The 14,121-nt window shown below is 45.0% G+C and overlaps 1 long non-coding RNA gene across 1 annotated transcript in view; it reads right to left on the minus strand.

Annotated features, from left to right (window-relative positions):
- Nucleotides 1-2,544, minus strand: part of LOC128340118 (uncharacterized) — a 14,940-nt gene extending 12,396 nt beyond the window's left edge. The window contains exon 1 of the long non-coding RNA XR_008313476.1: nt 2,430-2,544. This is a non-coding gene — a long non-coding RNA (uncharacterized LOC128340118). The remainder of the gene's footprint in view (nt 1-2,429) is intronic.
- Between the last annotated feature and the right edge of the window lie 11,577 nt (nt 2,545-14,121).

Raw genomic sequence — 14,121 nt, forward strand, 5'->3', positions numbered from 1 at the left:
AAGAAGCCTTTGCCATAGGTAGACTGAAGCCTCTCTGCAAGTGTGCAGCCCTTCTTCCACTCTCCAGCGGCTGTGCAACATGTGGGCCAGTGCCATCAATGGCTTTGGTGTTGCAGACAGGGTGGTCATGTGTCCTCTTTTGACCTGGACAGCCCTCAGTTTGAATGGCTGTCCAGGTTCCAGCATTGACTCACATCTGGTATGAATATTGCTAGCTTTGGCGGAAGGAGAGCTGAGCTGCCTGCCATGCACAGTGCGGGGCCTGCTGACTGGGAGCACTCTCAGTGCTCTGCTCCTGTTCTCATGAATACAAATACGACAAATATTTATATACCGCTTTTCAACCAAAGTTCAGAAAGTGGTTTACAAATGCATGCATGCATGCATGAATGGAGATAGCTCCCTGTCCCCAAAGGGCTCGCAATCTAAAAAAGAAACATAAGGTATACACTAGCAACAGCCACTGGAGGGATGCTGTGCTGGGAATGGATAGGGCCAGTTGCTCTCCTCCTGCTAAATAAAGAGAATCACCACTTTTAAAAGGTGCCTCTTTGCTCAGTTAGCTGCCAAACTAACTTGAAGGCACCAAAGTAGTCATTGTTCTCCAATAATTCGTTCTCCAAAGAGTCCCTCATTTACTCAAGTTCACTGGTCTTATTCAGTTCTCACTTAGGATGGGAAATGTAGAAAATTATATCTAGAGGCCTATTCACAGAAATCCCTCAGCAGTGGGGAAAAGTGTCACTATCTATGAACTCTAAATGCAACCTTTCCTCTTGGGCTGAGAAGGAGCAAATGAGGACCCACTATGTGGCAGTATAGTTACTTAACAACATTTCTGTGCAAATTCCATTTGACAATGTTTGGGCCCTGGGTATTTAAGGGAACAGTTTGGGCCCTGGATATTTAAGGGAATGCCTTCTTCGGCATGAACCCCACCACCCACTGAGATCTGCTGGAGAGGTCCGTCTGCAGCTGCCACCGGCTCATCTGGTGGCCACTCAGGGACGGGCCTTCTCCGTTGCTGGCCTGAGGCTTTGGAATGCTCTCCCTAGTGAAATAAGAGCCTCCCCATCTCTGACAGCTTTTAAAAGGTCTTTAAAAACACATTTCCTCACCCAGGCTTTTAATTAATGCTGTTTTAATATATTATTTTAAAATTTTTACATTGTTGTAATGTGTGGTCCCCCCCCCCATTTTTGTCTTAACTAACGTTTTACTTTGTTTTTATTCTGTTGTAAACCGTCCAGAGACACAAGTTTTCGGCGGTATAAAAATATTTTAATTAAAATAAATAAATAAATAATGTTGCATTTCCTCTAGGTATAGACAACAAGACCCTCTTTGTTTTTCATCATTCAGAGGAAGTGCTGCAAGTACTTCTAAAGAAAGAGGAAAACAAATTTTCACTCATTTAAATTTAACCAGCTAAATGGAAAGCATTCTTTTTACAGTTTTATATACTTGGAAGAAATTCTTGCCAAAAAAGGAACATTAAAATAGCTCTGCGGGACTATTTTGCTTGTAAAGGTAAAGTGTGCCATCAAGTCAACTTCAACTCTTGGTGCCCCCAGAGCCCTGTGGTTTTCTTTGGTAGAATACAGGAGGGGTTTACCATTGCCTCCTCCCACGCAGTATGAGATGATGCATCTTCCTATATCGCTGCTGCCTGATATAGTACCAGTGGAGATTTGAACCAGCAACCTTCTGCTTGTTAGTCAAGCATTTCCCTGCTGTGCCACTTATAGCTACAGTAAAATGTGCATCATTCCAGCAGGCTCTCATTCAGTACAAAGTATGTCCACAAACCAGGCTGAAACAGGTAAGCATAAAACTCACATCAGACCAGAAGAGAAATGAGCATACAGCTAATATGTCAAAAGAGAGGCTGAGAATGAAAGAAGCTTTTCTGTTCCAGGATCACAGAAATAAAGCAGCTCTGGGAACATACCACATTTCTTCAAATTAACAGAGACCATATGTGCTCCAAAACTCTTTACCATCGTGTCAGTTTAGCTACAAGAAACACGGCTTTTTCAGAGGTGGCACCCTCCCACTGCCCCGCCCGTGGAATTATCTTCCTAGGAAGGACTATCAGGATCAATGCTGCCAGTCCTTTAGCAGATGGGTATGATATGATCCTCTTTTTATAGGAATTCGAGCTGTGATTATAGCTTTAAGGCTGCTACTAAAGATTATTTGCATTCCTTTAGGTCCATTGTTTAAAGTGAATTTTCATTGTTTGTTTTCTGTGAAGGACTTTATGTAGGGATTTTATAGTATTCTTTTCTCATTCTGTATAAAGTGCCATATAAACGGATAGGTCTGTACAAACAAATAAGTATATCCTTCTCTTTTATTATTGTAAACTGCCCTGTGGTGAGGGGCAGAATTGCTGCTGTCAGTCAGTTATGGAGAGAGAATTCTACCTGAGAGCTGTGGATCCATTTTGTGCAGCTGACGACGACAATGACAACGACAACGACGACTACTCCTCCTCCTCCTCCTCCTCACTGGCCAGCTTTGGACTTGCCTCAGCTTAAGTTTCTCCACCTGTATAAAAGGCGAACAACAGGGCCTATTTGAGAAGGCAAACTAAGACAAAAATGGCAAAGTGCTTTGCACACTACAAATAATGTATTAACAGATTGACTTTTATTAGAGAATGTTTAGCATATGATTCACAAAAACAATACAGCAGTGAATAGAATTCCCAAAAAACCCATGGCCGTGTACTACACGATTAAAAACCACATAAAATCAGTATTAAAATTGATTACATTCATAAATTATATGGAATTCTCTGCCACAAGATGTGTGATGGCCACTAGCATGGATGGCTTTAAAAGGAGCTTAGACAAATTTATGGAGGCCAGGTCTATCAGTGACTACCAGTCTGGTGGTTGTGGGCCATCTCCAGCCTCAGAGACAAGATGCATCTAAATACCAGCTGCAGGGGAGCAACAGCAGGAGAGAGGGCATGCACATACCTTTTCCTGTGGGCTTCCAGAGGCATCTTATGGGCCACTGTATGAAACAGGATGCTGGACTAGAAAGGCCTTGGGCCTGATCCAGCATGGCTGTTCTTATATTCTTAAAACAAACCATAGCAATATCCATCAGCAACTAACACCATCATAAGCAAGAGGTTCTGCAAAAGATCCAAATCTTTATCATCCATCCAAAGGTGGCCAGAGATTGGACCAGGCAGGCCTAATCTGAATGGCCTAATTCCAAGGTCACGGTGCTGTGATAGAAAAGATCCTAGGGCAGTTCACATGGTCGCCATTAGGGTAGGACCTAATTCAGGAGCTGGACGCATTTCCAATTTTTGATCATGTATTGGATAAAAACAAGGTTGGAGGCGGGGAACTTGATCATCAGTTAAACCCCAGCTGGGCTGGGTGATTTCCCCACCTACCTGGTTCAGAAGCTGGGGGTGGAATTTGGGTAGGGAATGACCTGGGGCTTGACTGATGATCAAGCTTCCCGCCACGAACCTTGTTTTTAGCCAATACATGATCAAAAACCGGAAGCGCATCCAGGTTCCAAATTATGATAGGGGGCTTCTTCTACCCTAATAACGATAGTGTGAACTGCCCTCCTGTCTCTCTCACACACCTGCCTCACCCTTGAAAGTGCTGTGTGTGTGTGTGTGTGTGTGTGTGTGTGTGTGTGTGTGTGTAGGTGCAGGGCCTCAGTTGTTAACCTGAATTTCTTGAAATAATGTTTGTCAGTCATTCATGGGCTCCTATTTGCTCTGAAACACTGACCTCTAACCATACTTGCCTCTTCCATGGCTGCAGGATGGCTGTGGCCTTCATGATCAGTCTGCTGTAGTATTTAATGGCAGGATCATAGTTCTTTGAGTAGAGGGGTAGTCTGGCATCTAGAAGAGATGTCATTCCACATGGACCTTGGGGCAAACGTATGTGAGATTCCTCCCTGACATGCTGCCTCTTCTGCTCTGGCAGCCCAGGGAGAGGGTCCAGGGGCTAAAAAAGAAAAGAAAAGAGAGAGAACTTCAACAAAGTCCTATAGCTTTTTTCAAAGCAAAAAAATACCAAAACTCCTGAAACTGACCCCACTCCTCCGACCACCATTCCACTCCCATCTGGAGGAATCTGCCCTTTGCCTTCATTAAAAAATGGGTGAAGCATCCCACTTTCATGCCCAACCCTTAAGATCTCCAGTCATGGCTTGGCATAGGGCTTTGAAATTGCACACAGATGTAAGACATGATGGCAGGACTCTATGTATTTATTTTGAAGCAGATTGGTTAATGCAATGATTTTTAGTGATTTTTAAAAAAATTTAAAAAACTTCCCCAAAAGTTATGTTTACAAAAACATCTGAAATTGAAGGCTGCTCCCTGGACCATCCTTCCACCCTCATGTGGAGAAACCTGCCCTTTGCTTTCATAGGAAAGGGTAAAGGACTCCATTTTCTGCCTCCAGCTTTAGATCTCCTGGAATGGCTGGGCATAGGGCTTTGAAATTGGGCATAGATGTCAGACAGGGTGGCAGGACTCTTGGTTTTTTTATTTCAAAGAAATCAGTCAATTCTGTTCTTATTTATTTTTCCCCTGCTGCAGTAAAGCTTCCAGAAGTGAACAGCCCCTCCTTCCCCTAAAGAGTGAACCAGAAGTGAACTCTGTCTTGACTGATGGGCAGTGACCGCTAGGGATCAGCCACTCAGCTCATGGTGTGTAGGACCTAGAGGGCCTTGCAGGAGGAAGAGAAGGCTTTCTTTGTTCAGTTGGAGCTAGGCTGGGCTAACAGGTTGGCTGGTGAGGCCAACAGCTGCAACCAGGAGGACTGCAATCCTGGGAAGTTAGGACTGCAGGGGCCTGAAGTCTCTACCATGGATTTGATGAGTTCAGGAAGGAAGCCAGGGCTTTGGCTTCGGGGAAGTGTTTAGCCAGGGAACAGTTTGTTAGTTAGCTCATGTTAAACTTCTTACTTTCCTTTGGTGTGCTTTGCAGATCCTTACAACTGTTCTAATGTATTTTATCTGTAATGTAATAAGCTAAGAGAAACTGAGGCGGCGCCATTCCAACAGGGCATTGCAAGAGTCTCTGTAAACTCTTAAAAGAGGCTTTTTGTATTTTCTTACATCTATGTTCTTAGCAACTGGGTAACCATGATTTTAAAAGTGTGCCGCCCCAACATCATTGGAGGGTGCTTTTTGAAGTATTCTTGTAGTTATTGAGTGTTCCTTTTACCTGTAACTAAAAGCTGAGAAAGCCTCAGACAGAAGCAGTCTGTAGTATTTTAAATAAAGTTTATTTTTCCTTTTGTCCTTTGCAGTTTTAACCAGCCTCTCTGAGTGGATTTTTAACTCAGGAAAGTGGGGGCTGGAAAGGGTTTTTTGTCTCTGGTGCAACACACATCTCAGTTTGATTGCTCAGCAACTCTACCAAGTTTTCTTATCACATGTAGGCTTGTACATGGAGGTTTTTGTGTACTTTTCCAGTAGAGAAGAGAAGGAGAGTTCCCTGGAATTCCACCCACACCAGGGGGGATTAAACTCTGTTAAAAAGTGGATGTGGTGGCAGTGATTGCGTTACTAAAGGAATAGTTTAAGTTTAAAGGAACAGCCTTTGAGGGTGAAAGCAAGAGAGAGGATGATTCAGCATTCTTCTTCCCCTCACGTGGGATTGCTTTGAGACAAAGGCTTGGTTAAATCCATTACAACCGTTTTTCAACAAAAGTTTCCAAAGCAGTTTACATAGAGAAATAATAAATAAATAAGATGGCTCCCTGTCCCCAAAGGGCTCACAATCTAAAAAGAAACATAAGACAGACACTAGCAACAGTCACTAGAAGTACTGTGCTGGGGGTGGATAGGGCCAGTTACTCTCCATCTGCTAAATAAAGAGAATCACCAGAATGAAGATTTCTTCAAAAATGAGAAAATCAAGGATGCGTGCTATCACAAAGGGATATGGAGAGCTTGCAGTACCCTTTCACATTATGCAAATGACAAGTCAGACTTAGGCTTCCTGTATAGCATAAACCAATCTTACTTGAAGAACAAAAGACTTCTCCATCTGATTTTATGTTGGCCCTTGGGGATTCTGCTTGTAACTCTAGTTTCCAGTCTTTAGGGAAAACATATGAAAACAGAACCAACACAATGAGCAAACCAGACAAGAAACAAAAATTTGGCAAGGCTTGGGGGAGATTAATGAGAAAAAGACAAAGGGAGCTAATTTTGCAGGCTGTATGGGGAAGAGACTCAGGGAGATGTGATAGTTGTCTATAAATATGCAGGCACATGAATGAATGGAAGGAATTAATTAGGAATCTCAGAAACTAACAGGGCTGGAGCAAAGGGTTTAGAAAATCCCAATGCCCAGAGAACAGCCAATGTGACTCCCATTCCAGGGAATACTGGGGACATTTGGAGTCATGTGATTTCAACAGGAAGACTGTGATTTCAAAGGGTGGGGGAAGAGAAGGGAAGGAATGGAGGTTTGGTACTGTGCTTCAGACAGTAAGATGTCATGGGCCAGCACTTTTCCTGCTTCCTACCAATTTATTTTGCAAGGGGTTATGAAAAATATTTCCACACCCAGTCATGTGCTACTCCAATGTTGCAACAAGGACTTCAGGGCCAAATCCCAGAGCACGTGTATTCTGTGTTAGGAACATTGCCGGGATGTCATTAGGGGGTGGCCCATGGGGCACAGTAGGGATGTGCACGAAACACGGTTCGAGCACTTTTAGGGAAATTGGACCGGGAACTTTAAGAAAAAGGAGAGCAGTTCCTTACCTCCACCCACCCACCCACCGCCACATGCAGGCTTCTGGCTGGGGCAGCATACATCCCAATAACATGGTCTCCATGCATGGGTGGGCGCCATATGTGTGGTCAGCATGTGTGAGCTGGTGCTGTGCAGGGGGTTATTGGGATGGATGCCACCCCAGCAGGAAGCTGAATGGGGCTGCGGAGAGCAGGTAAGGACCTGCTCTCCTTTTTCTTAAAGTTCTTGACCCAATTTCCCTAAAAGTGCTCGAACCACGGTTCCATTGTTCCCTGTAAGAGAGATTCCCGGACGTTTTTGACTTCAGCTCCCATAATCCCCAGCCAAAGGCCACTGCAGCTCAGAATGCTGGGAGTTGTGGTCAACAAAATCTGGGAATCCCTCTTATGGGGAACACCGCACGGTTCGTGCATATCCCAAGGGCACAGGTCCCCAGTGAATTGCTCAGAGCCCCAGATCTCATCCACCACCTCTCTGCTCCATAAACTCTTCCAGAAAGGAAGTGTAGCACTGCACAGAGCATAGGCGAGTGCTCTTAGCCTCACCCAGCTCTCTGCTGCTTCCACCTTCATAGGAGCTGCAAAAAAAACCACCATGTAATTATTCTGGAGGAAGGGTACGATTAAGTTTAATTATCAAAAGGGGGCTGTGGACCCATGTCCCAGATCTTTTAAGTACCCAGCAATGCCTCTGGGGGACATGGATGCATTTGTTCCATCCGCATCTCCACACCAGGAAGCCACTCTCTGGCTGCATCCATTTCTCAAACGATGTATGAGTGTGTTACAAATGCACCCCCATGTGGTGAAACTGAGATGCAGCCACAACATAGGCAGCATTCATTTTGAAACATCACATTTCATAGTCAAATCTTCAATTTCATCCAATCAAAGCAAAATCTGGAGGAGGGGGTGGAAAATTATCCTTGCAAGACAATCTTCCTTGTCGCAGCTGATATTATCAACCTACCCTGCCCGATGGGATGTCATGGCCTAAGTGGAGAAAGAACAAGGCAGTGGCACCACAGTATCACCATTTAATAAATTGCTTTTGTGGGGATTCAAATTGCCTTAATAGAGTATCTTTATATCCATTGCTTTACAAATGAGGAGACCGGTTTACAAAGAAAGGGGAGGAGAGCTGGCAAGGACAGTAAGAGTTTTGACACATCATGGAGGCACGTTGGTGGGCCGCTGTACGAAACAGGAAGCTGGACTAGATGGGCCTTAGGCCTGATCCAGCAGGGCTGTTCTTGTGTTCTCTTTCAGCAAAAATTCATACCCAATAATCAGTGCTTGAATAATGGGGGTGAGGGAGCTTAACGAAATCCACAAGCCTCCCCCACCCCGACACTCTCCCAAATTTTAGACATAATGGACCCACCTGTAGCCACCTGGCACAAGAGAGAAAGGGGGCCACACCTCTTCGGTAAATGAAGCACTGCGAAATAGGGAGTGTGCATTTACTAGCAGTCTATCTGTACTGGCTGTCCAGGCCTCTGATATGTACAGCTGATAGCCAACCACAGCTCCTGTTTGCAAGTCCTCAGAGAAGACCATAAGGCTATTCCCACAATCAGCCAAAAGCAGGCTAAGGGAGCCCAGCCCAATTTGGGGCAATCGTGTGCTGCAACGGGAGCCACGTGGCTCAGGGCAGCTAGCCACGTTAAATCCCCCTCCCCTTAAATGAGGTTAACAGAGCGAGCGCTCCATTAACCTTGTTTTTGTGTTCCAGGATGCCCGCGCACTTATGCAGGGCATCCTGGAACCTCCAAGGGCCACTCGGCCCCAGATCCCCACGGCCCCCACCGGCTCTGTGATGGTGCCAGCAGTTGTGTGGGCGGCCGATCCAGCCACCCAGCTTTGAGCGGCTACTCGTCTGCGGGGAGAGTGGGCTAAGCCCATTCTCCCCACAGAACCCTGTCAGGTGCTTTGCTCGTGTTGTGTGAAGCTTCTCCGTGTGTTTGTTAGCTCTAGCACATTTCCCAATGAGTCTGCTGCACTGACACTCCCCAAGTGGGTTCCCAAAATGGGGAGTTTAAATTCCCTGCATCTGGAGCTGACTTGCCCCATAATGCACTGGGAAGGATGCATCCCTCCTGATACATTATGGGATGAATATGCTGCAAAAGCAGAGCATTTCAAGCTCTCCACTTTTGGAACTCAGAGCAAATCAGCATAGCACACACCACTAATAGCTAATTGTTGTAGAATACCGCTGGACTGAATCAGGAAGGAGGTGAAAATACAATTCACACTGTGGCTTTGCTGCTGAAGGCAAGGAAGAAAGTCTGTGTTGCGCTCCAATGTTTAGCCTACTTTCCAGTAGGCTTATGAGATCACCTGGCATTCTGTGTATGTGTTCGTGTGTCCACCCTCCCCATCAACTTCACAACGCCTGGTCCAATATGAACCAAATTGGGTACAGTTGTAGAGATACCTCAACAGTGTAGTTTGTGATGATGTCATCCACCCCAATCCAAGATGGCAGATGCACAAACTTTTGAGGAGCAAGTGGGCTAACTTGTGAGCCACCTAACTGATTTGAACCAAATTTGCTACACCTGTAAGTACACATAGGGATGCCCTAATAGCATGGTGCATGATGATGTCATCCATTCCAAATCAAGATGGCAGACGTGTGAATGTTTGAAGCGCAAGTGGCTAACTTGTGGACTTTCTAACCAATTTGAACCAAATTAAGTACAGTTGTAGTGAGTGACACACAGTGACACCTCAATGGCATAGCCTGTGATGATGTCATCCACCCCAATCCAAGATGGCGGGCATGTGAACATTAGATGTGCAAGAGATCTAGCTTGTGGACCTCAATCTGAACCAAATTTAATCCAGTTTCAGAAAGAGAGAAAGGAAAGCAGGCTGATTAGTTCTTACTAGAACAACTTCTTGTTTTAATTTAAGTCTGCCTTGAGATGAAAAAGGTTGGGAAACTGCCTTAGCATCTCCCTCCCTATTTTTTCTCTTTTGAAATGGAGGAACAACAACCTATTGCCTTCATTTCACACGATATCCATATGACAAATATTCATTTCCTTAACCCGAACAAATTCTTTAAAAACACACACACAAAACCCTATTTTCAAAAGCCTCTCTTCTTGTTTGTTAACAATCCTCCCATATAACAGAGACTCCTGGCCAAGCATGTGCTCAGTATTCTGCTCCTTTATCCTCTCCATTTTCTAGCAGCTGCCACCCACTCACAGCATTAACTTCATGGTATTTTCCTTCACTTTCTCCCCACTTCCATCTACTCAAATTGCCATGATTTTAAACACGTGCCAGATGGCTACTGGTTTCTCTGACAAAGTTCTCTTATTTCCCAGTTAATGCAACTGTTTAGAATGTGGAAGAGAGATGGGAAATCACAGGTGCACTGAGAATAATATAGGAAATGACTGTGTTGGGGGTGCATGTGTGGTGGTGGGGATATTATTTGCCACAAGAAATGCTGCACACAAGAAAGAATGGTTGAACTGAGATTAGAGAGATATTTGCTGCACACACTAACTACAGATCCAGGCTGTATACAGACAAAGCTAAAATGTTCTGGATGCTTCAGCTTAGAGGAGATTCAAGTGAAGCATACAGGAGGGATGGAAAGTGGCGGGGGGATAAAGGAGCTAGTTGCTTGCCCTTTCACAGGGTGCTTGCTACAACTAGAAAGGGATGAGATTAAGTCACAAATGAGGTGGGTTAGAATACCCACAACTTCCGGCAGCACAGCCGTATTAAGTCTGTTGCAAATGACAAAACTCTTGACCTTCTTGTTGCAGAGAGATCCTCAGATAAACTTTGCTGAACAGGGTGTGCGTGCGTGTGACAGCGTGCAGCAAATAATACTGCAACACCTTTAAGATTCACACATTTATCCTAGCACTAGCTTGTGTGGGTTTGATGAATCCAGTGAGTGAATGGTACCTCTAAAATCTACTATAGTCTGTGGAAGTTTATGCTACAATAAATTTGTTAGCCTTAAAGGGGACCACAAAGTAATTTGTAGTATTCCATTCGCATGCTTTCACACTCACTCACTACACCACTACCCCATGCCCCTTTTCAGTCAAGTTTACCTAAGGAACTCTCTCCAACAAGAGGGCCAAGAAGCTTCAAGAGGGACCATCTAATAAAAGCAGCCTCCTAGCAAGATTCTGTCAGAGACTTGGCATGGGCAATGGGGGAAGAGTATAAGGTACTAGCATACAGCACACTTCTTCAAGCACCAGGAAGCACCCACCAAAGTCAGGACAGTAGGCTCATAAGACTGCTCTTATTTAGTTGCCATTATTTGAGATCTGAACACACATTACATAGCCCTCTTCCCACATACATAGTACCAAAGATTTGTACTGGTGATCAGTAACCCTGGTTGTACTAGGGCGCATTTCAGAGGCACAGGATCAGAGGCATAATTCCACATGAGTCCCCTTGATCTGATAGGACTTATTTTTTGAGTAAATGTGCTTAGAGTTGTAGTGTATTTTCCAGGGAAGCATCCAGACAGTTGGTTTTGTGTTTTTTTTAAAGAGCTTTTAGAATCGCCAGGGACAAGCAGGGTGCTGTTTAATAGATGCCTTTTCTCTCTCTTTTAATAATTACATTCCACCTTCTCTGTGTGCAAATCAAGACTGATATGCAGTGTTTCAATTTGCTACCCCTCTAAAAACTCTAAATAAATAATCATTGCAGCTATTTTTTTGCTACCTGCATATTATTGGCAGGTGTATATTCATGGCAATTTGGACTAGGTGCCTGGGAGTCCCTTTTGAACGGCAACTTATAAATGGTCAGGAAAGCCAACGTGGTTGACTAGACAGCAGCGGAGCTGTGAGAATTTCCAGAGGGACTCCTTTGCAGCATGGCATTTGTATTTCATAAAGAGAAAGCCTGGAGATGTTTTACAGCGGTCCCTCTGCAGAAGAGTAATTAGCCCAACAATAGTTATCACACGACTCAGAATGGGGCAATAATTTATATTTAATCTCCCAAGACTAAAGCATTTGGGAGAACAAAGGGGCCTTTTTGCGCCTGTCTTGGTATTGACGTCAGCTCCCTGCAGTAGCTGAAGTTTTTTTTGGTGGTTTTTTGTTTTGTTTTGTTTTGAAAGACAAACAATGCTGAATCCTTGCAGAGCTTCTGGGTGTTTGCTCTGATGCTGCATCAGTCGCCCAGCTGCTAGCACAGGCAGGCTTGGTAATAACTTAGATACACAATACAGGAGATGCTGAACCACTGATGAAGAGCTCTTGAGACTGACCGTGGCAGGAAGGCGAGACAGCAAAACAGGCCACTTTCCGATTCGCTCCCCCACACTCCGCCCGGGTAAGACAAAACAAAACAAATTACCAAAAGCTGCTCACATTCTGCTAGAGGCCAAGCTTCATCACCTCTGGAGCAGTTGCTTGGCTCAGAGGAGAGGGAACTCAGCAAGAGAAACAGAAGCAATTTTTTAAAGTGATCCATTAAAACAGACAAGCAGACACACACCTTTATTATGTGTATTACAGATACTGCATGGGAAAGAGAGTTTAGAAATGTGCTCCATTGTTCTTACATTTAGGATGACAAACCCAAGGGGGTGTTCTAACAAGACTCCTCCCTCCAATAAGATGACAGAACTAAAAAATCCCTGCAAGATTTTCACAAGCCTTCAGGGCAGGGGTGGGCAAATGTGGCCATCCAGCTATTGTTGAACTACAACTCTCATCATCCCCACCCACAATTATTATTATTATTATTTTTACATTTATATCCCACTCTTCCTCCAAGCAGCCCAGAGCGGTGTATGACATACTTAAGTTTCTCTTTCACAACAACCCTGTGAAGTAGGTTAGGCTGAGAGAGAAGTGACTGGCCCAGAGTCACCTAGCTAGTTTCATGGCTGAATGGGGATTTGAACTCGGCTCTCCCCAGTCCTAGTCCAGCACTCTAACCACTACACCACGCTGGGACTTGTGGTACTACTGCTGCTGCTGTTATTTTCCCACCCCTGCTTAAGGGCAGGGGGTACTGCACTGAAGCAAGAGAGCTGGTCTTGAGGTAGCAAGCATGACTTGTCCCCTTAGCTAAGCAGGGTCTGCCCTGGTTGCATATGAAAGGGAGACTTGATGTGTGAGCACTGTAAGATATTCCCCTTAGGGGATGGAGCCGCAATATGGGAAGGCTCCAAGTTCCCTCCTTCCCAAGATAGGGCTGAGAGAGATTCCTGCCTGCAACCTTGGAGAAGCTGCTGCCAGTCTGGGTGGACAATACTGAGCTAGATGGACCAATGGTCTGACTCAGTATATGGCAGCTTCCTATGTTCATTTCAGGAGAGCTGGTCTTGTGGTAGCAAGCCTAAGCAGAGTCCGCCCTGGTTGCATACGAAAGGGAGACCACATGTGAGCACTGCAAGATGTTCTCCTCAGGGGATGGAACCGCCCTGGGAAGAGCAGAAGATATCAAGTTCCCTCTCTGGCATCTCCAAGATAGGGCTGAGAGAGATTCCTGCCTGCAACCTTGGAGAAGCCGCTGCCAGTCTGTGAAGGCAATACTGAGCTAGATAGACCAATGGTCTGACTGTATATGGCAGCTTCCTATGTTCCTATGTTCCAATGCAGTCATGCCCTCTCCTTAAGGAACCACAAGTGGCATAAACTTACTTTTCAAACAGGTGAAAACAAGCTTCAGCAGCTAGAATTGGAAGCTAAATCAGGGGCAATGATATTAATTCCATTCACTTTTGAAACAGAGTGCTCAGTCTCAACTCTGAAGCCAGTTCCAACTGTTCTCATTTTCCAGGGACTGGACTGCTTCTGTGAGTGAAAGTAAACTGGGAAATCTCAAAATAAATGTTCTGCTGAGAACATCTAGGCAACACACTGGTGCAGATCCAGACTACCAAAGCAGGCACATAACAGGAGTTGCATGTCCGCTTTGAAAGACCCAAACTAGTTCGGCATTGCCCAGTGGGAAGGACAAACTTCAGGTTTCCTACCTTTCTCTCAGATTGCCCTGTTAAGTGGTAGAAATATGTCCCTGAGGGGCATCCTTGTGTGTCACAGAGAGCTTCTGGGAGGAGAGGGGAGGAGAGGAGAGAGAAGAGGAGAGAGGAGAGGGGAGAGGGTTGAATGTTGCCCATCACTTCTTCCCACAGAAGCACTCTGTGACACACAGAAGAATGTCCCTGAGGTCTATGCAACTCTCAGGGATGTATTTCTACCAGTTACCAGGTGATCTGAGGGGAAGGCAGGAATCCCCAAGTTTGCCCTGCCCACTGTGTGCTGTGTGCAGTCTTAGTGAGGAAGGCTGCTGAAACAGCAGCAATCTGTGCCATACTTGCTTTGGAAATCCGGA

The sequence above is a fragment of the Hemicordylus capensis genome, chromosome 1 (assembly GCF_027244095.1).
Source record: "Hemicordylus capensis ecotype Gifberg chromosome 1, rHemCap1.1.pri, whole genome shotgun sequence".
Classification (NCBI taxonomy): domain Eukaryota; kingdom Metazoa; phylum Chordata; class Lepidosauria; order Squamata; family Cordylidae; genus Hemicordylus; species Hemicordylus capensis.